General features: G+C 44.7%; 1 pseudogene across 1 annotated transcript in view; it reads right to left on the reverse strand.

Moving 5' to 3' along the window:
• The window catches only part of LOC144773913 (N-acetylated-alpha-linked acidic dipeptidase 2-like), a 79,660-nt pseudogene extending 61,521 nt beyond the window's left edge, over positions 1-18,139 (reverse strand). Inside the window, exons 1-2 of the transcript XR_013600075.1 lie at positions 18,118-18,139; positions 16,779-16,846 (exon numbers count right to left, since the gene is read on the reverse strand). The product of XR_013600075.1 is annotated as an N-acetylated-alpha-linked acidic dipeptidase 2-like (transcript). The remainder of the gene's footprint in view (positions 1-16,778; positions 16,847-18,117) is intronic.
• Positions 18,140-27,142: the final 9,003 nt, after the last annotated feature.

Consider the following 27,142-nt stretch of genomic DNA (forward strand, 5'->3'; position numbering starts at 1 on the left):
CTGTCAATTTCGTTTTTCACTATTGCAAGGCTATCTGCTCCCATAGGAAAGAATGGGGAGTTTGCTTATAAAATCTTATAAGCGTAACTACTCCTGGGAACAAGATCGGAAAATAAAGTTTGATGTGCCTGAACACAATGTTAAGATGTATTTTTTAGTGAGGGTGATTTTTGCATTCTGTGTTTGAAAATACCACTTTTAGAAAGTAGGTATTTTCTTGCTTAGCCATCCAGTGTGCTTCTGCTAGGATGTGTTTTGACTGTCTGGCTTTGGAGCGACAGGGGCCGGGGAGGTGCAGTGGCTCCAGAGAGTCTGGATGAGTCAGGGCTAGGCTGAATAGACCTGAGCTGCGTTTAGATTAGGGGGAGGAGATTTCCTTTTACCTGAATGGGCCTGGTCTGCCAAGGGCAATTCTGTCTCCACCTCCTGCCAGGAAACAGCACCAGAGAGGACAGAACTGGTTTTGACTGAGCACAGGGCTTCTCTGCCAGCAGAGAACAAAAGATTTTGTAGTATAAATATTGGGGTCCAGATCCCAGACTTCTGGGAATCAAGAGGAACCTTTGTCAAGGAGAAGAGCAGGAGAAACTGAGGAGGGACACCTTATTTATGTAATGCGATTTTATATAGTGCGAACATTACACGAAGGTGTCAAAGCACTTTACATAAGAACCATTTGCGATACATAAGGACCTAGGATTACATGAGTAACATAAAAGATACAAACAGAAAAAAATTGCAAATGTACAAGTTGTAAAGTCACACAGAGAAGAGATATAAACAAAAAAAAATTGCAAATGTACAAGTTGTAAAGTCACACAAGGAAGAGATAGAAACAGAAAAAATTGCAAATGTACAAGTTGTAAGGTCACTCAAGGAAGAGATACATATGGATAAACTCTAAGAATCACATAGGAATGGTATAGAGTACAAAGGTCTACTACTTATACTAGTGGTTAGAGTTAGCTCTACATACATATATATATACAAATCGTAGATTTTGTCAGGTCAAGACCCAAACCTGGAGAGCAGAGTTCTAATAAGTGGGGTCAGAGGGGGGACGCAGTCACAGCACCAAGGGAGGGCAGTAGAATATCTGCTGTTTTGCAGCCCCTGTGCTGTTTGCCGTCTGAGGTTGGCCTGCAGTGGCTACATTCTGCCAAGGTAAGAGGACTTTGCTGTTTGCTGTGTCCCCTGTTTGAGGAAGATCTCCAAGGGCTTGAAGAAGAGTTTGACTACTGTTCTGAAGTCTCAGGCCCACAAAGACTTCAGCCCCTGAACAGCCTTGCTGGGAGTTCTGACCAGCCAAGAGGTGCCTGCAGCTGTTCTGGGCCTCTGGAGGTTGTTCTGGTTGTTGGGAGCTGGAAAAGCAATGCAAAAATGAGAAGCATGATGCATCTGCACCTGTTTCTGATGCATTGCAGAAGAAATTGTCACAGTGCCTGCCCACGGCTCAAGAAATCGCTGCACGCTAGTGTACCGATCTCCGAAATCCTAAATCCTCGCACCGATTCTGACGCAAGCCCTGCTGTGCAGCTGCAAGAACCCACGCATTGTGCCGGATCGCCGCAGCACATCAAGGCTCCAGGTCTGTTGTATCGTTGGGGGATACAGTAAGAAACCGACGCATCGCCTCCCCACACAGAAAGAAACTGATGCATCACCTCCTCTCCGGAAAGGAACCGGCGCATCACCTCCCCGGAACAAGAAGCAGATGCATCACCCTCCCAGAGTGTAAGCATCCAACGCATCACCTTCCTTGCGGCTCTTTCTGTTTGTGTGCACGATGCGTCAAAAGTATTTTGTGTGAAAAGTGTTGCATCTGCAATTTGCTTTTAACTGAACTATTTCTACCAATTGAAAGTCATATTTTTATGACTGTATAGTAGATTTTTGTCGTTTTGTTCTTGTTTGGTTTAGATAAAGATTACCTATTTTTCTAAACTGGTGTGGTGTCTATTTGTAGTGTTTTCACTGTATTACTGTATGTGTTCACAAATGCTTTACCCACTGCCTCTGAGATATGCCAAGCGACCAAGGGGGTGAGCAGGGTTTATTTCAGAAGTGTTTTCCCCCTTACCCTGACAAGAAGCAAGGGTCCCTATTTGGACAAAGGTACCTACCTCTGTCAACTAGAAACTCCCTTTTCTAACAGTTATCTAGCAAGCTTTATTTTAAAAAAAGACTTGTGTACATACATCACTTTTTTCGAAATATCGAGCTGAATGCATTACACAAATCTCGGGAGCTAACTTTCATGTAGTGCGTACCAGCTGGTCTGAAATGATTATTATCCAGTTCCCAAAATCTCAGCCCGCTTAAGATATCAGTCTGTATATGTTAAATGCATCGTAAGTGCTCACTTAAGTATACAGCATCTGCATACTCTGTGATAATCTTTGTTGAGCAGTTCCCAAAATCTCTGTGTCCCACTTGCTTCGCCAAAGGACCAAAGACACCCTGGATACCGCTCTCTGACCGTCTGATGATAATGAGAGAGCCTTGGGACATTCATCTGTAACACCTATGAGAATTGCCTCGCATTCCGCCACATAATGGCGTCAGTGCATAACGTGGCTCAAAGTCTAGACCGTCACTCTCTTTAAAAGTGCAGGATAGTGGCATTAGGTTTGAACTGTGCTCTCCTTAATAAAATATAAATAAATAAAGTAATTGGCTAAGTAGAAAGAAATACAATCAACTGTTGGCTATCCCAAAATTGCAGCTGTTTTTTTAGCCACCAGCCGAGGATCCTCAATGTTATCACCCATACTAATGTATAAAACATGACAGCTCTGCCTGTACTAATTTATATATTTTTGTATCTAGACATCCTCTAAATAGAAATAGGATAGGTCACTTGTCTGCTATTGTAATTGGCTCACAGGCAATTTAGGTTGTGCCAGGAAATATCATCATTTAATCCTCTAACATGGCTATGGAACCTATAAATCCATTGTTGTTCTGGTTAAAACAGAAAATGTATTATCCTTCACTTATGATGAAATGTTAGGTTTATCTAGAACTATCTATGCTTGGTCATTCATGGAGTGATTCATCTCAAGGAAATGTGTCATTAGTTTAGTCAATGTTCGTTTGCATTTCACATTACTTCTATGCTACAAGATCCTTATCTTAACCTTTCTAGTGGTTATGCCCACATATAGTAAGTTGCAGGGACAGCATATGAGACAGATTACATTTTTATGCCTCATTCGGACCCAATTATCTACAACCCACAACAACAGTCTTAGTGGTTTTTGTGAGGTGCAGACTTTACAAGATCCACAAACATTGTGAATCACTACCGGTGGTAAATTCTAAACTCCAATCTCCGATATAGAATTATTCTCTTAAGGTCTGGCACGTACCAAACTGTTTGTAATACTGGCACGTTTTTTAAACAAAAATATAGGTTTCTTTTGCAACATCTGGTAGATAAGTTTGAGGCTTTCTGTGCTGATTGTGGGCTGGTGATCAATCATTCTAAAACAAAGTTCATGACCATCAGCCCACATAGGTCTTTCAGGGGCACGGTGAAGTAGAATGGTAAACCACTGGAAAAGGTGGCTGAGCTTGACTACATAGAAATACCATAAACTGGGTCTATGTCATGGTCTACCCAGATTTAAAAAAAGTGTCCTGAATTTAACCCAGCATGCTGCAGCTATCATAAGGCTCTATAGGTCATCCAGAGTTAGACTTATATCCCCTGCCATGAAGGCATACTGGGCTAAGGCAGAAGGGTGTCCAGTCTATGGCGCTAAGTTATGGGGCATTGGCAATGTGTCTGCACTCTTTCCTTAAAGGTCTAGCCTGTCTCCCTACAAATACCCTTTGGTCCCATTACGACATGATATGGGCAATAAACCAAAGGTCAATAAAGGCAGATTGAGACCATTAATGCACTGGTGTGGGCTTAAATATACACCTGGATGACTACTACAAAGCTGTCCAAGAAGTGGTTCCATTACATACCCCAGGTAAGATCAAGTGGATACGTTATGTAAAGGATTCATTAACCCAGCACGGCCTGGGAGATTTTTGGTCAACCCCCCATCCTTCTGTACAATGTTTACCTGGTAACACCCTGAAGAAGGTCTACTGGGGCCACTTTTTTGAAAATGAAATAAGGAATGCTAACGAAGGGTCCTTAACATAAATTGTATTTAGATTTTAAGCCTGATCCTGCTTTTGAACCTTTTATACATTTTATCCCTCTGACCAGGGTTAGACAACTCTACATTAAATGTTGCTATAGCACTTTGCCTTTGCTCACTGTTCAAGCTAAATGAAGCACTTACTCCGCTTTAAGTACTGTTTGCCCGTCTTGTTCTCAGGCAGAGGAATCATTGTCCCATTTTTTGTTCATTTGTCCTAGGTATGCACAGCCTAGAAAATTCTGGATTGTCCCCATCTGTAAACAGTTGGGGTGTTGACAGATCCACATAGCTCTTAGGCTCCTTTGCATAGAGCATGGTCAGATGGTTATCTGTGTGGTTACAAAATATCTTTACTGGAGCCTGGCCCATCAGAGGTTGAGCACTGGGATAGTCGTTTTGGCCAATTAAAGTCAGGTATATTAGTAAGATCTGAGCTTCTTTGTTTGCTTGCCCGTGTATATAGGGCAGAAAGCAAAGGTTGCACTTTTTTGGCTTATAGTTCAGGTGTGGTGGATAAGATTTGAAATATTAGTCCATTTAAGAAGCATTTACAGGACAAAGACACCCGGACCCCATCTACTCTCTTAGCTGTAGGGAAACTATAGGCATTTCGTAGATCACTGATGTTGTAATGTTGATTGATTTTACTTTTTCAGATATGTTGCATTGTGTCTATTTGTATTTTATTATATTCTCACATTTTTGTAATCTTTTTATATTTTTATTCATTATTATTTCTTAGGATGTTTGATAAACTATATATATGTATGATTTCTTCTATATGATATTGTGAAGCTCTATGTTTTAGTTCGTTTTACTGAGCAAAGATCTGTGTACTTTTATGGTTGTGAAAAAGGAGAATAAAGTATATTAAGTTGAAATGAAAACATAGGTTTTTGTAGCCCTAATCCATTAGAATTTAAGATGAACCAGTTTTTGTTAACGATTCTCTCAATGTAATTTGAAGCTGACCAGAATGTTGTTACACAGATGGTTCTATTTGGCTGTGGTCACCTTTTTGTTTTTAGTAATGCCTACATATTATTTCTCGCTCTCTTTTGTGCTTAGGAAATTACTTGATCTGGGTAATGTCTGTCCCTAAGTTAGATGCTTAATTTGTCTGCTTGAAATTGTCAAAGTTAGTACAGTTTATGCATAGGCAAAGGAATTGGCCATATGGCAAATTCTGTCTAAGGCAAATGTAGTAAGTTAGGATCCTTCTAGCACAGTTACTCCTACCTTTTGCCTGGTGTCAGTATGTTTCTGACTAGTCTGACTGGGATCCTGCTAATCAGGACCCCAATTCACTGTGCTTCCTCCCTAAATTGACCATGAGAAGTACTTTTGTACCTCCACAATTGGCTACTGCTGTACACTTTTCAGTCCCTGGTATATGGTACTAAGGTACCCAGGGCATAGGTACACCAAAGGTTTCGTATGGGCTGCAGCATGTATTGTGCCACCCATGAGAGACCACAAACTGTGACTACAGGCCTGCCATTGCAGCCTGTGTGAGTTGGGGCTGGCACCTCTCATGACAGATATACGTTTTCTTATATCTGAGGTCTCTACACTTAAAACCTGTAAGTCACCCCCTATGTCAGGCCTTTCAGTCCGGATAGCAGGGTGTTTGGTTATAAGTGTGAGGGTGTCCAGGCATGACCAGGACACCCCTACAAACCCGGTAGTCATTTCTCCCAGGGTTGTAAGTACAGTCAGGCATTTTTATACATATGGTGGACATCAGTCATCACAAGATGTCTAGCTATATAGTGGCTGCACCGAACCCAATCAGGCTTTGTTGTGTGGCGATTTAGGCTTTGATTGAATTTTCCCGATTCATGCCCTTATATAGGTACGATTCACGTTGCCCTTATATAGACATAGAAATCCAGCCCTTATTTAGGGATAGCCCATGCTACCCAAATACAGGCATGGCTACTTCCATCCATTCACCAAATGTCACAACAATTTTTGGGAAAACCAGCTTAAGCCATTAGGGAACTTCCCCTTGCTTGAATATTGATTTCTCCACTAACTCAGTTAATTTACAATGAACAACTATTCCCCAGGGGTTCATTCATGACGTTCATATGCCCGACTTTACGTCAGACTATGGCATTCCTAAACACCTTCAAGGAATAAATATACCTTCACTTTCTATAGCAAGATACAGTGGTTTGGAGCAGTTCGAAGACCTACTTGCCTGATGCAGCTCACTACAGCAAGTGCCGAAGGTAGACGACTTTCCAGCTGACGCACTGATCAGGAAGCTGCTTTTCTCCTGCCGAGAATCCAGCTCCAGTGTTTCCGGCTCCCCTTGCGGGGTGTTGGGAAATCGAGTTCCCAAGACAGAAATTCCAGACCTCCTTCATTCTAAGGTATGGAGGGGATTAGAACCTAGAGAAACCTTTTGTAGATTCTTGGCAAAAACAAAACTTATGCTAAACAATACTTACTTCTTCCCTCGTACTAGACTTAGGTTGGGTACATTGGGGTAGGCGTATTTTAGAAGCACCAGTTGATTTATTTTAGTCTATGTTATTTATGTATGTATTTTTATATGGCTTAGAAACCACACAATGCTCTTACAGTATTATTTCAAATTACTGTTTATGTTGTACGCATTATACTTTGCAGTCTGCTTAACGCTTGTAGCAGTTCACTTCTCTTGCATGAGAAAGAAGACTGTTCAATAAACCTTTTATTGAAAATGCCCTTCTCTCTATTTCTCTGCAACTCTGTAGAAACGAAGCATGCACGATTGACTGAGTGAACTAGTTATCTATTGTTTCCGCAACTCCGAGATATATTCTTATTCTTGGGAAACAAAGTTGTCATGTTTATGCGGTTGTCAGAAACAAATCCCTTCTTATGTATTCGAGAAAGTTTCTAGTGACCTCTGAGTTAGCTGGTACACACACAATTAAGTTTAGCATATTCGATAGAGACCTACTGATCTAAGTCGTACGTCAAATCTGTAGGATACATTATTCCAATGCGCAGAGCCTATTGGGAATATAGGAACTACACTACAGTTTGGTTTGAAGCATGTTGGAATCATACCCCAACATCGATTCCATCATTGGAACTATGATCACATGTACTAGGGACCTCCCTTTAGGTATCACCCTGCACTCCCAGTTAGAGCTGTTCAGGGTCTCACAGTAAGAAAGTGCTGCTGCCGACCCCAGACACGATTCTGCTCTCCTATTACTGAGCCAAGCTTGAGGAAGGTAGAACAATGGGCTTCCTTTCACAGGATGGTGTGACCACCTAACAAACAGGGCATATTGTATTGGACTGGGATTGGGGTGCTTACCAGCGCCACCAGAATGCTTTGAAGTCACATTTTGCGCCCTCCATGCATACTCCAGTTTGAGTCTGTTCAGGGATCCCTGGGCTCCTGCACTGGTGCGAAACTGGGCAAAGGACATTAGAGCATCCTCTCCTCTGTTCTGCCCCCTCTCTGGGAGGGACTCTTGAGTCGTTCCAATCCTTTCCCTGGGGTACTTAAGGGCTTACCTGTGGGTGGTGGCTTAGATTCATTGTGGGACAAGACTCCAGTCTGAAACCACGTCACTCTTCAATAGTTTGGGTAGTTGGACTTCCCCTGGAACAAAGATTGCATCAAGGAAGACTCTGCTGCTCCTGGTCCTGCTGTTCTGCAAGTCGTCTTCGTCGTATGTGCCTGTGCTTCTTCCAAGATCTTCACCAGACTTGTGGGCATCAAATACACCTGAAGTAATCTCCCTCGGAGTGAAGGAGACACTCCCCTGCATATGCAGGCACTGCAACAAAGCTGACCGGTCTGCAGCTCCTGACTCCAAATGGCTCAGCAATGCAGGTGGTGGTTCTGCAACTCCCGAGGCCTGGCCTGTCCTCTCTGCAATTTTGAAGCCAGCATCCCTTGTTGGAATCGCTGGGACCAACCCCCTGTGCACCGCGTCAACTTGTCGTTGCCAAAGATTTTTGGCTCTGCTCTCCAGAGATCTTCAGACAACAAAAAGCTCCAGCCTCCAGCATCTCTTCCTGCCAAATACAGCGTCCTCACAACATCCTCTGCACCGTGGGCCTTCATTATTGATGAGCTGCTCGAGGTTCTCTTGCAACTTCTGTGCCCTTGGCCTCTGGGTCCTCCTGAGGGTCTTTTTCTGCTCCAGTGGGCTCTTATGCTTGCTCAGGGCCTGCTTTGACTCCCCTGCTTGTGGTGAGTCTGCTTCTTCTTAGCTTTCCACACCAGTTGTCGCTGCCAAGGCTTGTTGGTGCTCCCACTGGTCCGCTAGGTGGGATAGCTTGTGGAGGACTCCTGGCCTTGTGTAACGTCGCCTGGTACTCACAGCTGCAAGGACACCATCATCACTGAACCATCCAACATTGGTGGGTATTGCTTCGCCTCCAAGTGGCATTGACTCAATCCCCTCAGCTTACAGGTTCTCCTCTTCAAGAATCCACCCTTGGATTCTACTGAACTCTTGCACAGTCTTCACCAGTGTCATCTTCTTTGAAGTCCTCCATAGTGTTCTACGGCAGTTTCCAACATCACTTCCCACCTTTGCACCTGGCTTCCCTGGTGTAGGTATCCTGGTTCCTGGGGTATACACTGGTGGGGTGATTCTACAACATTCTGCCTTCTACAGGGTTTCTTCAGGGTGCGTTCGGAAGGCTCCTTCTTAAAAACCACAACTATGCCTTACCCCTTGACTTTTATTGAGCATTTGGCTGTTTTTCCACTCTCCACACACCCTCCATGGGGTTCCTGGATACTTTCCTTGGGTGGTTCCTTGTGTCACCAGCTCCTCTGAGTCTCATGCTCACATTCCCGTATATGGTTTGGTCTCCCCCTGTAGACCACTGTATTTTGTAATACTTACTGTATTGTAATTGAAGTACTGTTGTGTATTTGTGTTGAGATCTTAGGGTAGGATATATACCATTGTGACAGTGAATGTTGTGCAATAAATAGCCATATTTTATATATACACTGTGTGGTTGTTTTTGTTGTTTAGCCTACACTGAATGATTAACCTGGTAAATCAAGCTGTATAACACTCCTCTTGGATAAGCGTGAAGCCTGCTCTCCACAGTTACCACTTAGAGAGCTGTCTTTGCTTATCGAAGACCACTAAAATCACCACAAGGGTTGCCTGGCTTAGTACAAGGTGCATCACTTAAACATGTGTGCACCATATAATAAGCTAGTCTCCTACAGGGACCCAAGATGGAAACTTTCACAGGACAGTATAATATTTCTGTCAGTGGGCTTGTGGTACAGTTTTGTAGTAAATTTCCCATCTTGAGCCATAATTCTCAAATCAAGAAAAGGAAATGAAATGCTGGAAATTGAAGCCGTGAAGTGTAGAAAGGGATTTCTCAAATTCACAACAAGAAAGGTAGCTGTTCCTAAAGAGTCCCACAGGTCTATGTGAGTAAAAAGAGCTTTAGCGCAAAGAGTTTTAGCGCACAACCCTGCAACCTCAGAGCAGGCGTGTGCGCCTCTTTTGGTTTATAATCAGGAGAGTGACCACAGCCATTAAAATAGTTTTGGGTGGATAACTAACTCCTGTTTTATATTTCACACATTACATATCTACACATCTACACTCATGAGGGCCCTTACACGCACCGCACCCAATGGCTAAGAAGAAAGATCTCCACCAAGAAGGCCCCATCACGGGTGCCGATCGGGTATTGCAGCGCCGACCCGATAAGGAGCAGACCCAGTGATGAAGCAAAGCACCTACACCGCCATAGTCTCTGACCTTGTTCTCAAAAGGTTTATGGGGTGAATAAATAAAATCCTTTTTTAACTTGGAAACTTATAAACAGGCCAGAGGTGGTGCAAATGTGCTTCCCATGCGATTGAAGGTACAGTTTTTCATTGAATTTTTCATATTTTTTCTGAATATGATCTTTGCCAAATTCAGAATAAAGGGCATTGGAATCTGAAATCCCTAATCTTGTTAGTAAAGAATTTCCTCAATAACTCAAAGTTCTTCTGGGATGTTTGTATAAAGGGAAACATTATCAAGACCAACCAATGTTTCTGTGTGGGGATCATCAATTGAATCCTACAGATACGAAGGCATCTTCCCTACTAGAGGTCTGACGAAATTGTCACTAAAGAGTTTGGCCAGGACAGATCTTTTGTCTGACACAATAGGTTGGCCAGGTAGGGGGGGGGGGTGGCCTGTTGCTATTTGTACCTTAGGTAGGGTGTAAAAATATGGTATAATAGTTTTTTGTTTACAGAGAAAAGCCCCCTCATATCGTGAGTTCCAGTTATTATTGGTTGCTTCCTCTACTAGGGTCATGAGCTCTTTCTGTAAGTCTGGGGTAGGATCTCTGGTCAGTATCTGATAAATACACCGGTCAGAAAGGAGATGCAGGCATTCATATACCTCCTTAGTTTAAATGACTATAACTCATCCCTTATCTGCAAGCTTTATCACTATAAAAGGGGTTTGTCTCAGTTCTTATATAGCCTGTCTCTCTGAGTTAGATAAAAAAAATAATCTGATAATTGATATCGCCCATGTGTTCTACTCCATGGAATACCGCCTGCTCAAATGCTTCAATCTCAGGTGAAAGTTGTGAGAGCATGGTACCAAGGTAGATTTTGGGAGCAATACTGTGTCACCCTGATTAGTGGATCCTGGGACTTCTTTCGCAGAAAAATACCTTTAAGTGTATTATTCTAAAGTATTCAGCCAATTCACATTGCAATTAAAAAAGATCTATCATATGCATTGGGGTGAAAAAATATCTCATCCAGGCATAAAGCCAGTGGATACCTCGAGATCGGGCAGTGACATCAGTGATTATGAGTCCAGACCAAGAGAGAGAGGTCGGGCTTCCTTTAAGGGACACCCACAAATGTTTCATCCTCCCCTATCGGGCCAAGGTTTGGTTGGCCCTCAATGTAACCCCCCATGCAGCTGTTCCAGTTCGACCACAACCCCTAGCTTTTTTTCTGGGAGACAACAGGGGGAAGGAACAGTCAAACAAAGATCTTAAGAGATCGCGTGGGAGGATCTCTCAATCGGAAGATTACATGGAGCAGGATATGGGACTTCATGCCAGCGACGAGCAAAGAAGCAGTTTCTTAATGAACCTCACAGGCATTACCCTGTCTCCTCAGCAGAGATTGGGTTTTGTCCCAATAAGTATGGTAGATGTTTTAACTGCATTGTGAATTGGCTGAATTCTTTAGCAAAATACGCTTGAAGGTATTTTTTGCCAAAGAAGCCCTTGGATCCACTAATCAGAGTGGGATCCACTAATCAGAGTGGCATGGGATTACGCCCAAAATGTTCTTTTGTACCCATGCTCTCGCAACTTACACCCAAGATTGCAACATGTGAGCAGGGGGTGATCCACGAAGTAGAAAACACAGGTGATACCAACCAACGTATTGACCTTTGACTTCACCTATGTTTTCACAAGTTCATTTAGAGGTGCCATACAATTAATAGGAGAGCATGGCATGATTTACTTTAAGAATATCAGATCACAAATTGCATGTTTGAACGTGTGAAGTGCATGCGTTCACCCTCTCAATGCATGTGATTGACAGTGTTGTGTATTTGTTTTACAGAAGAATCCTGGGTTCAGGAATTTAGGTGACTAGTAAGGTCGCTGCATGAAATTATCATTTCACAGTTCCCTAACGAGCAGGATTGAGTTTGACGGTGGCAGTGACTGTAGGAATGTTAGTCCTGAAAAAAGCCACCGCCCCTAAGTTGAAACTGAGGATTGGCTGAAACATGCCGACAGTTTGGAGAGACCATCTTATGGTGGTTTTTGACACTACGTAGGAAACCCACACGAAATTAGATTTTCCTACGAGTGGTAGTTTTAACGATATATTGAACCATGAATACCTTAAACTGCATTGTGAATGATAGGTAAAAAAAACAAAAATCATTGCTCCACCCCTCTTTATTTTTTAATAAATGTGTTTACTTTTTTGTTTCAAAAAGTAAGCAGATCCACATATCATTCACAACAACAATACCCCACAGTGAGGGAGGCGAGCCAGGTACAGTAGCATAAGTCACTAAACGTGGTGCATCATATAATACATCAAAAACAACAACCTAATCGTGTGCGTGCATGGTTAACTCTGCCCGAGGTCCCACCCTGTTGAGGGTTACACAGGGTGTGTGTTAGAGGCCCTATGATGAAGCATGCCACTATTAGTGGGCAAGGGCACTCTTATCCCATAAGATGGGAACCCGAGAGGTTAATCATTTCCAAATCTTACCTTCTCAACTTCTTGGTATGTGATAGATTTTAAAGAAGTAACCATCTATTTTGAAACTTAACCAAATGTGAGACATTCCAGAAAAATAAACTGAGAACTGGCTAATACATTAGGGGTATGAAGAAAAGGATTGCAATCCGACACTACTCAAATAATAATGAACTGTTCTTTCCATTGTCTGTGAACAGTGGTACCGTGAGAAATATCTTTAATACTTCTACTATTATTCCTTAGGAATTTCAATTTAGGAATAAAAAAGTTTCTTAGGCAACCCTCAATTGCTGTACTTTCTCTAGACCATGTTTTAAATGATAAGGGAATCTTGGTAGGGCCAGTACTTTGAAAATAATTGAATCTGTTCTCTGAGCAGTGCAATCATATCCTGTGTGACTAGGTAGACATGCAGGTTATGAATTATACTACATGTGACACCAGTAAGAGGGAAGGCCACCTGAGAACATTGAGCTGCCAACATAAATCTAATCTTCAATTGAAGAAGGCAACATCCATAGGATTTATGGATAAAACCAACATGCTCCTAAAAACAATATATAATGCAATATTTCTAGTAACACATACAGTCAGAAGTCAGTATGGATTGTGAACGAGGCAAATGCTCTAATGCTTCACAAGGATCACTTGTCATTTAAAAAGAATTGTTTACGATTGTTTACGATAGGAAGGCCAGCTAATGGTGCACAAGTGCCTGTGAAACGTGCACGTTTCCAGCCTTCCTTCTGGTGATTGAGAAATTCTCTGAAAAGTGTAGTGTATATGTGAAGAAGTCCTATTTTTAGATTTGGAATTAGTAAAGGCCTTTGATTTTACTAAAATAACATGTAGAGTATACCTACTTAAAGAGGCTTTTAGTTAGCTCTTTTCCTCCAGTGGTCTCCTGCTGTGTTCTTCATATGTTGCTTCCACACATTACAGTGCACAGCACGGAGCAATCGGTCAGACTACTTCAGCCACTGGCAAAATTCACTTTGAGTGACTGCATTTTGCTCTTCGACACAAAAAGCAGTTACTTTCAGTGTCAGACTTTTTAAGTGTTTAAGTTAGTGTTGTACTGGCGCTTAGAGCCTAATGATAATGGGCCAGATGTAGGTAGCCAAATACCGGTCGGTAACGGCCGATTTCGGCCGTTACCGACCGGTATTTGGCATTTGAGATGTATCTGGGTAGTTATTAACAGAATCGGTATATTTACAGAATCGGTAAATTTACCACTTCGGTATTTTACCGAATCGGTAAACATACCGATTCTGTAAATCCATATGTAGCTCACACTCCTAAGAGTGCAACAGGCACTTAAGAGTCGGTATTTTACCACCCAATCCTATTGGGTGGTAAAATACCGAATTCAGGTGTGCATGCACATCTGTGCATGCACACCTATGCAATGTGACACACAGACATGCCCTTAGGGCATGTATGTGTGCCACATGTCACACAAGCCTGTACTTGGGGTGCTAGAGGGTGTCAAAGTGACACCCCCTGCACCCTTGCAGGATTCGGTATTTACCGATTCTGTAAATACCGAATCGGTATTTCACATTGATTCCTATGGGCTTCAAGGCCCATAGGAATCAAAGTGAAATACTGATTCGGTATTTACCGAATCGGTAAATACCGACTGTTACAGAATCAGTAAATTAGAAATGAGATTTACCTACATATGCCTCCTTCCTATTTACCTACTCTTAAATACCGAATCGGTATGATTCGGTATGTAAGAGTCGGTAAATAGGAATTACCTACATCTGGCCCAATGTCTTTTGATGTGAGCACACAGTACATTCCAGCTATATTAGTTTCAGTCTCCTCCTAATCTATTAGTAAATTCAGTGGCGAAAATAGGCCTGTTGCCACCCATGGCGGTCACATCATTTGCTGCCGGGCTGCATCCGTAAGAGCGGGGGCTGTGGGGTGCCGGTGGCCCCAGCATTTGCCGGCTGCAGGTAAGAGTGGGGAGGACTGCTATGCCACTGAGTAAATTCCTTCTGGGCTGGCCTTTGTTTACATGACAGCTGCTATGTCATTTGTCACAGCATAGCTGATTTTATCCATTTGAAAATGTCCTTAGTAAAGTATGCAATCAATGAAATGCATGTAGGTCACTTTATGATATATCTTAATTGAGGACTACATTCACACTTGCCACCCAATGTGGTCTATATGTCCTGCTTGTGTGGCTTTCTAGTTGGCTTTCAGTGCTCTTGTATGTTGTACCTATATAGAAAACGTTTTGTAAAAACCATGACACAATAAAACTAGAATTACCAATAGCCTGGTGGCCAGCACCAGACCTACTGGCTTTGAAAATGCTTGTTTAGAGCTAAATTGTCTTTTGGTGCATTTGTCTGCCATGCCTCAATTTCATGGAATCTCTGAAAAAAAACCCTCCCTTCTTTATCCTTCATGTAATCATTGGCATTCCTTCTGGTTGTGGCCCGAACTCTGAACTATAAATAACCACATTCTTCCTGTTTAACACAGCCAACCACAGGTCGTGACCTGCAGACCTCTACCCCCTCCATGGTTTGAGTGCATGCACTGGCCTTCAGCATCACCTACCAATTGGGGAAAATATAAAAGGGATATCCTGGGAAGTTAACCAATCTCCGAAAAGAGTTCTGTGTTCTTTGCATCCTGGACTAAGGAATGCCAAATGTCTGACATGCTGTGTGTAACATCTGTTTATTGACATTGACTGATTATTCCCTTCTCACCATACATAGAAACTATAAATGTACTACTTGACCCAGTGTTCAAATCTATTATTCTCAGGGATGAGGTCTTCATCGAGGTGCTTTCTTAGTTGTAGGTAAAGCACTGCATCTTAATAAAAATTAAAAGTTGTTAAGCCCTATCCCTATATCCCTATTTCCAGAAAGATCTTGGACTCCGGAGGATCTGTGGCCATCATCCTCCTAGACCTCAGTGCAGCCTTCGATATGGTGACTCACCGTACCTTTGTACACCGACTCAAAAAACTGAAAGTAACAGGCAGGGCCCTTTCCTGGCTGGAATCGTTCCTCAAAGGAAGATATTTTCAGGTGTTTGAAGGCAACACCCACTCACGACCACTTCCTCTACAGCGTGGGGTTCCTCAGGGCTCCTCCCTGAGCCCCACACTTTTTAACGTGTGTATGTCCCCATTGGCCGAGATGGTTGCACCCTTCGGAATTCAACTTATCAGCTATGCAGACGACAAGCAGCTCATTGTGGCACTAAACCAGGCAGGTCAGGCCCCCACAAACCTGAGCTCCTGTCTTAAAGAAGTCGCTAGCTGGATGAGTCAGTCACACCTTAAACTCAATGCGACAAGACGGAGCTCATGTTGTTGGGTAATCAAGCAATCTTCAACTCACATACTTTGTGGCCGTCATGCATGGGACCCGCCCCAATCCCTAAAAAAGAAATAAAGAGTCTGGGAATTTGGCTTGACCATGAGCTCACTTTTAGAGCCCAAGCAAGAAAAACAGCCACCACCTGCTTTAGCCTTCTGAGTTCAACACGGAAAATACTGCCCCTCCTACCTGAGAACTCTAAAACAATCTTAATTCAAGCCCTCATTTTATTAAGGCTGGACTATGGAAACGTCCTTTATCTAGGAGCCCCCACCTCTGTTATTCACAAACTACAGGTAGTCCAGAACTCAGCTGCAAGACTCCTTACTGGCACTAACCTCCGTTCCTCAGTTAAACCGGCCTTAAAAACACTCCATTGGCTCCCGATGAAAGAGCAAATACACTTCAAAGCTCTCTGCATGGCACACAAAAATCTGCGGGGCACTGCCCCCCCTATTTTCAATAATCTCATTAAACCCTACACATCAACCAGAAACCTTCCCTCCAATGACCTTTTCCTAGCCAAGGTCCCCAGAATCAGGAGGGCCCACACAGGAGGGCGTTGTTTCTCCTTCAACGCATCCAGGCTCGGGAACTCCCTGCCTCTCCCTATCTGCCATGAAACCAATTACCTCTCATTCCGTAGACAATTAAAAACATGGCTCTTCCCACAATAATTCCTTCTGCTCCTTACCGAATGTCCAAAGCGCTGGGATACTTTCGGGTAGCCATGAACTATATAAGAGCATTTTCTATTCTATTCTTCTTCTATATTATACACAGGAACAACGCACAGTACCTGATCACACCAGAACCTGAATTAACGATGCCATAAGAGGGATTGTCTTTATTAAAAGACTTAAAACAGTTCAGATGCTTAGGCCAATATTCAGTTGTTGCAAAGGATGGGTGCCAGCAAGTGTCTAGAAGGATCTAGCTTCTGTGAGCTAATAGGAAAAAAAGAGACGCATTATATGCAATACTCAAAGTTTTTACCTCTTTTGTCAGATTATACACCAGTTTGTATAGTAGTGATGTACAGTCAATTCTTAAAGTGTAGTTGCCTGAAAGAAAATATAGTTTTTTTAAGTATAGACAGACGCATCATTGCACGCAATTTAAAAATATCTTTTGAAACAGAGTTAGTGAAAATGATAGGATGGCATTTTGTACTCCTGGACACTCAGACGAGATACAAATACAACTTTTTGCAGTAAAACTGTTTAGTTAAACTGCTGTTTGATACATATTTTTCCACAAACGTACATTTATCCATGGCTTAGTAACAACAGCAATATTTAGTGCGATTTACTGTGCGATATCTTGGAGAGCAAGAGCCACGCTCAATTTCTCTACGTCGTTTGCAACTTCAAATTGGAAATAAAACACTTTGTAAATATCCATTTCACATCCATTCCCAGCCCACATTAAATGCACCCATTACAGGCAAGGTAAAGGGTAGAGAACTGAGTCATGAGCAATAACACAAGGACTTGACAATATTTAGGAATGAAATTTCACTGCTATATCAGAAGGTTAATTAAAGCTCTTGATTCGTCACGTTTGACTGACCGGGCCCTTGGCAAATACACAGAACAATACCATTTTAAAGTACCTGGTGTACAGTGTCATTCTCTCCCCCCTGATTGTTTTCCACCCCCTCTAAAAAAGATAGCTGGCCATCTGACACTTTCTGCTCATGGACATATGCCTCACTCCTCCTTGAAAATACATCATAAAACATCTTAGGCACATTTGTGACCCGCAGTTTCTCAACCTGGGGTGACTAGATCCGGGATGTGCAGATTTGGTCATCTAAAATCCAAAAACACCAGGCCCTCTTTCACAGTGTACAGATCTGAAGCCGGTGAAACTGTGGGCAGAGGCAAAGCCCGCCCAAAGCACCACAGGAGCCTGTGGCAAATGTAAAGGAAAGGGGCCCATTATTTGGTCGGAATGGGAGAATGACATGCGGCAAAGGACCAGGCATCCCCAGGTTACACGAGGAATAACTTGCAGTGTCCATTCTTTGGTGCACTCCTAGCAACTGCAATTGGAGATCCTGTCCCCTGATGTCCCAGCACCAAACAATTACTAACTTGTTATGAGGCTCCTAATGTTCTTCCTCTTTCCTTCAGCCCCACCTAGCTCCCCCTGCATCCATATACAAACTTAGAAAACAAACATGCAATCACTCAATCCTCTGTGCAATTACCATCTTAACTTCTCATTCACTCTCAATAACCAATTGCTCTGGTAATCCAACTCAATACCATGTGCTAGCCATGGCACTCGCTCACCTGCAACCCAGCCCAGACATATCTAATCTACTTACCTCGTATCTTCCTCTCCTCCATAGCCCTTGAGTTTGTGAAGGGAGATAGTATGAGGTGAAAGACCAACTCTTCCCTTGCTTCGTATGGACCTATGACAACTCATAGGAAGGCAGGTAGGGGGCAGCTCTAGAGCACCTGCCACTTCTCTACACTCCTTGAGTCTGTACATAATTGTGAGAGGAAAGGACAGGCACATAGGAGGTAGGAGTGGCTCCGCAGCACTAACTACCCTGCAGGTAGATCAGGTCTACAGGCATTAAGGGGATGAGGAGCAAATGATGACCACAGCAGAAGCCTGTTCCCCACATGCCTTGGTTCTGAGGAGGCTACAAGCCTGGAGAGCCACATGTCTACTGCTTCCCATAGTTCCAGTGGGGAAGACCAGCAAGGCAGCTGCACGCTCTATGGCATCCTCGCAAGGTGTAATAAATGCTGTTATATATGGGTTACCAATACCACTGTTGTATAGAATCACGATCTATTGAATCACGCACAATACACAAAACTTCCGGACTCCTTTAAACACTTGCAAAACAAGCCCCCAGTAGTTCTGTGAATGTGGTGGCACAGCCAGCCTCTGAGCACTGCACCGTCAATAACAAAAGTCATTTTCTAGTTAACTGTATGTACTTGAATATCCTCAGTGGCAGGAAGGAAAGAACATATTTAACAGCAGAAAGAAAACCCAGAAGTTGCCAGTTATTTTCCAATGTGACGGTGGTGAGTGAAAAAGATATTGAAAGGTTTCAATACAGACCATTATTCCTAGAAAAGAAAGCACACTCCCCTCCATTATGTGGAAAGACCAGTCACATGGGCTGGGTAACAGATGAGCGAGCCCGGTGGCTAGCACATGTTCATGAAGGAGGACTTCCAGAACACTTGGCTATTGGGGTGATAAACCTACAGATTATCCATCTTGACAACACAGAGATTTTTAGAAAGTGGCATAAAGGAGTAGTTGGTATAATTCCTACACATTACTGCTCCTTTCCGATGACTGGAATGGAGTGTTGCCCCCTGCATCGCCTGACATGTGTACTCAAGAAATTGTGGTGTACTCCAATATATTACATCATCACTGCTACAAGCTGGCCAACAAAGAGGACACTGAAACTAACTCTTAAGGCAGGTATCAAATGCGTCATAAATTCCTGACTTGCTTAACCTATTCAATGCTCATGACGGAATGGTTCCTTCATGAGCATTGGTGCTCCTGTGCTCATGACTGAACGATTCCATCATGAGAAAAGGGGCACTGAATCCCTCTGATGCAGACAGCAGAGGGATTCCCCTTTTTTTAATTGGCCTTTGGAGGCTAGGGAAGAGCTTCCGCAACCTCCCGAGGCCAATTTACATTTTCATTGTAATGCGGATCGCGCGCATGGTGCGCTGACATCATTGCAATGAAAACTAAACTGAAATGAGCGAAGAGGTTTTCTACGTGCTCAGGGGGCTATCTCAGCACGTAGAAAGTCAGGAAAGGTATCATTGGAAAGGGAAGAATTTCCCTAGTGGATCTCTGCTTGGGGATTGCCCCAGGAGGGTGATCCCCAAGCAGGAATCAACCCACTATGCACCAGGGAGGGGGTGCTGCCCCTTGGGCAAGGGCCTTTGCTCCCCCCATATTATTTTGGGCATTTTTAATCTTTTAGTCCCCCCTGGACGGATGAGGCCGTAGTCCCAATTTGCCCCCGCGGGGGCAGAAAACCCAATAGATAACAATGATTTTTGTTTATATTTTATTTAGGGGTGGGCGCTGCCCAATATGGGCACGCAAATGCCCCCACCCCCCGGCCATTAAAACAGTCCCCCCCAAAAAAGGATGTGATGGCTTTATGCCCCCGTCAGGAGGCAGATGGGGGCAGTAGCCCCTGATCTGTCCCCCCAGGGAGGGGCAGGACGTCCACTAGACGCCAGCGATTATGCTGGCTTTTCTGTTAGTAGGGGTGGGGGCTTCCCAGAATGGTCATCCTAATGCCCCCACCGCCCCAAAAGAATAGCCACAGTTTTTCTGCAGGGCATATTGGGGCAATAGCCCTCGATTTCCCCACTCCCCAGGGCGGCAGAAAGACCACTATGCACTGAATTTTCTTCAGGCTGCGCCTACCTGTGGATTTTAGGCCCTAGCGCAGCCGGTTCATAGGGAAGTCTAGCAAACCTGTATACTTCTGAAAACTAGACAACCAAGGGAATCCAGATTGGGGTGACTTGTGTACCTCACACCAGGTGCTGTTACCCAGAATCCCTTGCCAACCTCAAGCTTTGTCTAAAAAAACACATTTTCCTCATATTTTTGTGGTGGAAAGTTCTGGAATCTGCGTGGATCCACAAAATTCCACCCAACCCGCATTTCCCAAAGTCTTCCGAGAAAAAGGGTACCTCACTTGTGTGGGTAGGCCCAGTGACAGGAAACAGACTAAAACGCAACGTGGACACACCACATTTTCTCAGTGAAAACTGACCTTTTTTTTGCAGAGTGCCTAGCTGTAGATTTTGAACCCTAGCTCTGCCGGCACCTAGGGAAACCCAGCAAACCTATACATTTTTGAAAACTAGACACCCAGAGGAATCCTGAATGAGATGACTTGTCTGGCTCTCACCAGGTTCTGTTACCCAGATTCCCTTGCAAACCTCAAAATGTGTATAAAAAACAAATTTTCCTCACATTTCTGTGGTGTAAAGCTCTGGAATCTGTGTAGATCCACAAAATTCCACCCACCGCACATTCACCAAGTCTTCCGAGAAAAATGCTACCTCACTTGTGTGGGTGGGTCAAGTACCCGCAGCAGGCAAGGGCTCAACACCTATTGAGGCGACATCAAAATTACCTATCACAAATCAACCTGGTTTTCGAAGGGGGTCGCATTAGTTTTTGGCCCCGGGCTCGGCGGCTATCAAGGGAAACCTACCAAACCCACACATTTCTGAAAACTAGACACCTGGGAAATTCCAGGGAGGTATGGCTTGCTTGGATCCCCAAAGGTAAGAAAACGTTGGGGGATCCACGCAAGCCATACCTCCCTAGAATTCCTCCAGGTGTCTAGTGTTAAAAAATGTATAGGTTTGCTTGGTTTGCTAAGTGCCGGCAGAGCTAGGGTTAAAAAACTACAGCTAGGCACTCTGCAAAAAAAGGGTCATTTTTCACTGAGAAAATGCTGTGTGTCCACCTTGCGTTTTGTGCTTTTTCCTATTGCAAGCAGTACGCCTACCCACAAAAGAGAGGTACCATTTTTCTCGGAAGACGTTGGGGAACGCAGGGTGGGTGGAATTTTGTGGATCCACACAGATTCCAGAACTTTCCACAACAGAAATGTGAGGAAAATGTGTTTTGTTTAACAATTGTTTAGGTTTGCAAGGGATTCTGGGTAATAGAACCTGGTGAGAGCCAGTCTAGTCACCCCATCCTGGATTCCCCTCGGTGTCTTGTTTTTAAAAATATATAGGTTTGCTAGGTTTCCCTAGGTGCCGGCAGAGCTAGGGTTCAAAAACTACAGCTAGGCACTTTGCAAAACAAGCCTTTGCAATGCAATAGGTCTCGCATTAGGAAAGTTTGAGCTATTGGTATTGTAAATGACAATTTTTTTATTTATTTATGTGTTGGTTTTGAAAATAGCTAAATTAATAGCTTTGTCATTTACAATGCCAATAGTTTTAACTTTCGCAAATGTGACACCTATAGCATTTGTAATGCAATATGTGTTGTATTTACGTGACTTAGATGTATTGATATTACAAATAACAATGGCTTTTAATTTTTTTAATCATTAATACTTAAATAAAAGTTATTGTAATTTATAATGGCAATAGCTTTTGTAAATAACTTTTGTGAAGATTATGTTCATTGTATTTTCTTGTGACGAAAATCCAAGAACAGAAGTGAAATATTAACATCTTTTTGTGACATTTGTAAAAAAGCTTGAAACATTGAGAGAACATATTTGAACCAGTTGTTGTTGAATGGTTGCACAGATTGATGCTGTGGTGGCGCTGAGTGATGTGGTGGCTACGAGTAATGCTGTGGCGTTCAGTGAGGCTGTGGTAGCGCATAGTGATGTTGTGGTGCCCCTGAGTGATGCTGTGGTGGGGCTGAGTGATGCTGTGGTGATGCAATAGATAGAGTGAGTGTGATAAAAAGATAGAGTGAGTGCGATAGATAGAGTGAGTGCAATAGATAGATAGAGTGAGTGTGAAAGATAGAGGGAGGGTGATAGATAGATAGATAGATAGATAGATAGATAGATAGATAGATAGATAGATAGATAGATAGATAGATAGATAGAGTGAGCGCGATTGATAGACAGAGTGAGGACGATCGATAGAGTGATGGCGATAGAGTGAGTGCGATAGATAGACAGAGTGAGGGCGATAGATAGATAGACAGATAAAGTGTTTTTATGTTGCCTTGAGTAGAGTGTAAGTATGTGGCATATAATTATGTAGCACTGAGTGGTAATATGGGGAGTGTATGTTGTATTCAGTAGAGTGTAATTTTGTGGCATGTAAATTTGTGGCACTGAGTGGTATTTGGAGTGTATGTTGCATTGAGTGCAGTGTAATTATGTAGCATATAATTATGTGGCACTGAGTGGTATTGTGTGGAGTGTGTGTTGCATTCAGTAGAGTGTAATTATGTGGTGTGTAATTATCTGGCACTGAGTGGTATTTGGAGTGTATGTTGCATGGAGTGCAGTGTAATTATGTTGCATATAATTATGTGGCACTGAGTGGTATTATGGGGAGGTTATGTTGTATTCAGTAGAGTGTAATTGTGTGGCGTGTAATTATGTGGCACTGAGTGGTATTATTTGGAGTGTATGTTGCATTGAGTGCAGTGTAATTATGAGCGTGCAATTATGTGGCACTGAATGGTATTTGGAGTGTATGTTGCATTGAGTGCAGTGTAATTATGTGGTTGTGTAATTATATGGCACTGAGTGGTATTGTATGGAGTGTATGTTGCATTGAGTGCAGTGTAACTATGTAGCGTATAATTATGTGGCACTGAGTGGTATTGTGTGGAGTGTGTGTTGCATTCAGTAGAGTGTAATTATGTGGCGTGTAATTATGTGGCACTGAGTGGTATTTGGAGTGTTTGTTGCATTGAGTGCTGTGTAAAATGTGGCATTGAGTGGGATTTGGAGTGTATGTTGCATTGAGTGCAGGGTAATTATGTGGCGTGTAATTATGTGTACTGAGTGGTATTTGGAGTGTATGTTACATTGAGTGCAGTGTAATTATGTGGAGTGTAATTATGTGGCACTGAGTGGTATTTGGAGTGTATGTTCCATTGTGGAGTGTGTGAGGGTGCAGAGTGTGAGTGTGAGGGTGCAGAGTGAAAGGGTGCAGAGTGTGAGGGTGCAGAGTGTGAGTGTGAGTAGTGTGAGAGTGTGAGGGTGCAGAGTGTGTGAGGGTGCAGAGAGTGTGAGGGTGCAGAGTGTGTGAGGGTGCAGAGTGTGTGAGGGTGCAGTGTAGGAGGGTGCAGAGTGCGTGTGGGTGCGGTGTGCATGGGTGCAGTGTGTGTGTGGGTGCAGTGTGTGTGAGGGTGCAGTGTGTGAGGGTGCAGTGTGTGTGAGGGTGCAGAGTGTGTGTGGGTTCTAATTTTGCACAAAAAAATATATAAACAAGTTTTCGCACAGCATTGTCGTGTTGTACCTCAACATCTGGAGTGCAAGACTGTCAGGGTGACTTTTTGTAACTGTTGTAGCCTGAACCCAAGTAACCTCACCTCATATTAAAATTGTTGTCCCTCCTTCAAAGAGCTGCAGAATACCAAATGAGCTGTAGATGGTTTGTGCCCGCTTGAGGATTCCAAGATCAGTGGGGGTTTGCACACATGTTTTTCACCAGGTGGAACTGGGCAGAGTCTTGGCTGAATTTGCACATGGAAAAACACTATATTGTTATCCTTTCTTTTAAGATGCGGAGCTGTAAGTAATGTGGTAATACTCCATGCGGCACCTACTGCACCCTGCAGGATCAGTATTTATAGGGCGTGGTATTACCACAGCAACACTTTGTGTTGTTTGTGGTAACCTGAACTATAGGGGAGCCAAAGACTGCTATCACTATAGCACTCTTGTGAAATTTATAGCAATGCTATGAATGGCGGGAGAGGGGTGAATGGACAGTAGATGTGAATGGACAGGAGATGTGAATGGGCAGGAGAGCAGTGAATGGGCAGGAGAGCAGTGAATAGGCAGGAGAGAGGTGGGTGGGCAGGAGAGGGGTGACCTGGCAGGAGAGCAGTGAATGAGCAGGAGAGGGGTAAATGGGCAGGACTGGTGAATGGGCAGGAGAGCAGTGAATGGCGGGGGAGGGGTGAGTGGGCAGGGGAGCGGTGAATGGGCAGGAGAGCAGTGAATGGCAGGAGAGAGTTAAATGGGCAGGTGAAAGGCGAATGGGCAGGAGAGGGGTGAATGGCGGGAGAGGGGTGAATGGCGGGAGAGGGGTGAATGACGGGAGAGGGGTGACTGGGCTGGAGATCAGTGAATGGGAAGGAAATGGGTGAATGGGCAGGAGAGCTGTGAATGGGCAGGAGAGCTGTGAATGGGCAGGAGAGCTGTCAATGGGCAGGAGAGCTGTGAATGGGAAGGAGAGGGGTGACTGAGCAGGAGAGGGGTGACTGGGCAGTAGAGGGGTGACTGGGCAGGAGAGCGGTGAGTGGGAGAGGGGTAACTGGGCAGGAGAGGGGTGAGTGGGCAGGAGAGGGGTGAGTGGGCAGGAGAGGGGTGACTGGGCAGGAGAGGCGTGACTGGGCAGGAGAGGGGTGAATGGGCAGGAGAGCAGTGAATGGGCAGGAGAGCAATGAATGGGCAGGAGAGCGGTGAAAGGGCAGGAGAGTGGTGAACGGGCAGGAGGGGGTGAATGGGCAGGAGGGGGGTAATGGGCAGGAGGGGGCAGGAGGGGGTGAATAGCGGGAGAGGGTGACTGGGCAAGAGAGCAGTGAATGAGCAGGAGAGCGATGATGGGCAGGAGAGCGGTGAATGGGCAGGAGAGGGGTGAATGGGCAGGAGAGCATTGAATGGGCAGGAGAGCAGTGAATGGGCAGGAGAGCGGTGAATGGACAGGAGAGCGGTGAATGGGCAGGAGGGGGTGAATGGGCAGGAGGGGGGCAATGGGCAGGAGGGGGGTGGGAGGGGGTGATTAGCGGGAGAGGGTGACTGGGCAGGAGAGCGGTGAATGGGCAGGAGAGGGTTTACTGGTGGGATAGGGGTGAATGGGCAGGAGAGGGATGAATGAGCTGGAGAGCGGTGAATGGGGCGGAGGGCGGTGAATGAGCAGGAGAGGATTTACTGGTTTGAGAGGGGTGGATGGGCAGGAGCGCGGTGTTGGGCAGGGGTATGGTGAATGGGCAGGAGAGCGGTGAATGGGCAGGAGAGGGGTGAATGGACAAGAGAGCAGTGAATGGGCAGGAGAGCGGTGATGGGTAGGAGAGTGGTGAATGGGCAGGAGAGTGGTGAATGGGCAAGAGAGCAGAGAATGGACAGGAGCACTGAAATGGGCAGGAGAGGGGTGGATGGGGATGAGAGGGGTGAATGGGGGAGAGGGGTGACTTGGCAGGACGGCGGTGAATGGGCAGGAGGGTGGTGAATGGGCAGGAAAGGGGTGAATGGCAGGTGAGTGGATAAGGAGTGGGAAGGCGGTGAATAAGGAGTAACTGGAATATGGCGATGGTAAAAATAAGTTTGTTGAACGTGGATCCGGGGTGTGCAGCACCTCCTCTGAAGAGAAGGGGAGGCGTGGAGGCGGGGAAGGGACACTGAGGCCTGAGGAGGCAGCCGGGGAGCTGCACGTAGGAGAGGGCGCATCAGCCGATGTGAAGGTCGGCAGAGGGGGGGAGAGTTCAAGGAGAGGTAAGAGTGGAGATGGGGCTGTGAACAGGCTAGTGACCGAGGGCAGGAGGGGGGCTGCGAGAACATAGGGGCGAATAAAGCTAAGGGCGGACAGACGGGAGCCGCACCCCATGGAAGGTGAGGGACAGCCACGGCAGAACGGGGGCTTGGTGCTGCCACAAAAGTGAAGTTGCTGACCTTGGGGGCCATGACATTTCTTGGCCGCTTCAGACCGCCCTGACCTCGGTGGGGGCCACCTGGGACTCCCCTAGGCACTGATTGGGGCACAGATCCCTGTAACTGGAGAGCCCGGCAGCAGTGCCAGGCACCGTATGCGCAACGCATCCAAGGCATGGTGTAAAGCGCACTGACTGCCAAGGCCTCAGTCTCTCAGCGCTGCACCTCGCCTCTAGCCTCTCTGTCCTGAATGGTTACATCTGGGGCAGAAGAATAAACAACTGGACAGCACGGGACGAGTCAATGGATGAATGGATACATGTATGGATGAATGGACAGCGAGCTGCGTAGGAGACCGAATCAACGCGAAGAAGAAGGCCACGATTCCTCAATTATCCCCACGACATGTGGAGCTTCTATATAAAGAACAGTAAGCACTTTTTTTAATCTGGAAAGATGAAGTGAACTAACCCTGTAACGCAAGTGCTTCAGGGCACACCGGACAGGTTCAGAGATTAACACACACTAGTGCAAGCCGTGCCCACAGCTGCCCCTGTGACCTCCTCAGCACAGCCCTGTGTTATATGCCTGATACAATGTGTGATAGTGTGAGGAGCTGTGAAGTACAACTTAAGTCTGTTTCACGCACACCCACGGGGTACAAATGCAGCGAAAACTGCCCCTTGGTCGAGGTTAAAGGCACGAGCGCTCACAATATACTGACCTTCGTCAGGTCCAAGCCATAGCTGTGTGTTCCATGTTATGAAAATGCATACTCTTGTGAAAGGGGCAGCGTGGTACATGCCTCACGGACTGGCATTAACAGGGTAGTTGTGCCCGCTGCTTGCACCTGCATTTGTTGTGTTCAGGACATGATGAGTTTTCACGTTTAGGTACATGTGCTGGATGTTCACGCAGAGCACTGTCAAAGTTCGTGCAAGGGAACTTCTTGGTGGAAATACCAATAGCACTTCATGCAGTCCTGCCGTTTCTAAGTGCTTTAAAAATTAAA

Source organism: Lissotriton helveticus, chromosome 8, assembly GCF_964261635.1.
Source record: "Lissotriton helveticus chromosome 8, aLisHel1.1, whole genome shotgun sequence".
NCBI lineage: Eukaryota > Metazoa > Chordata > Amphibia > Caudata > Salamandridae > Lissotriton > Lissotriton helveticus.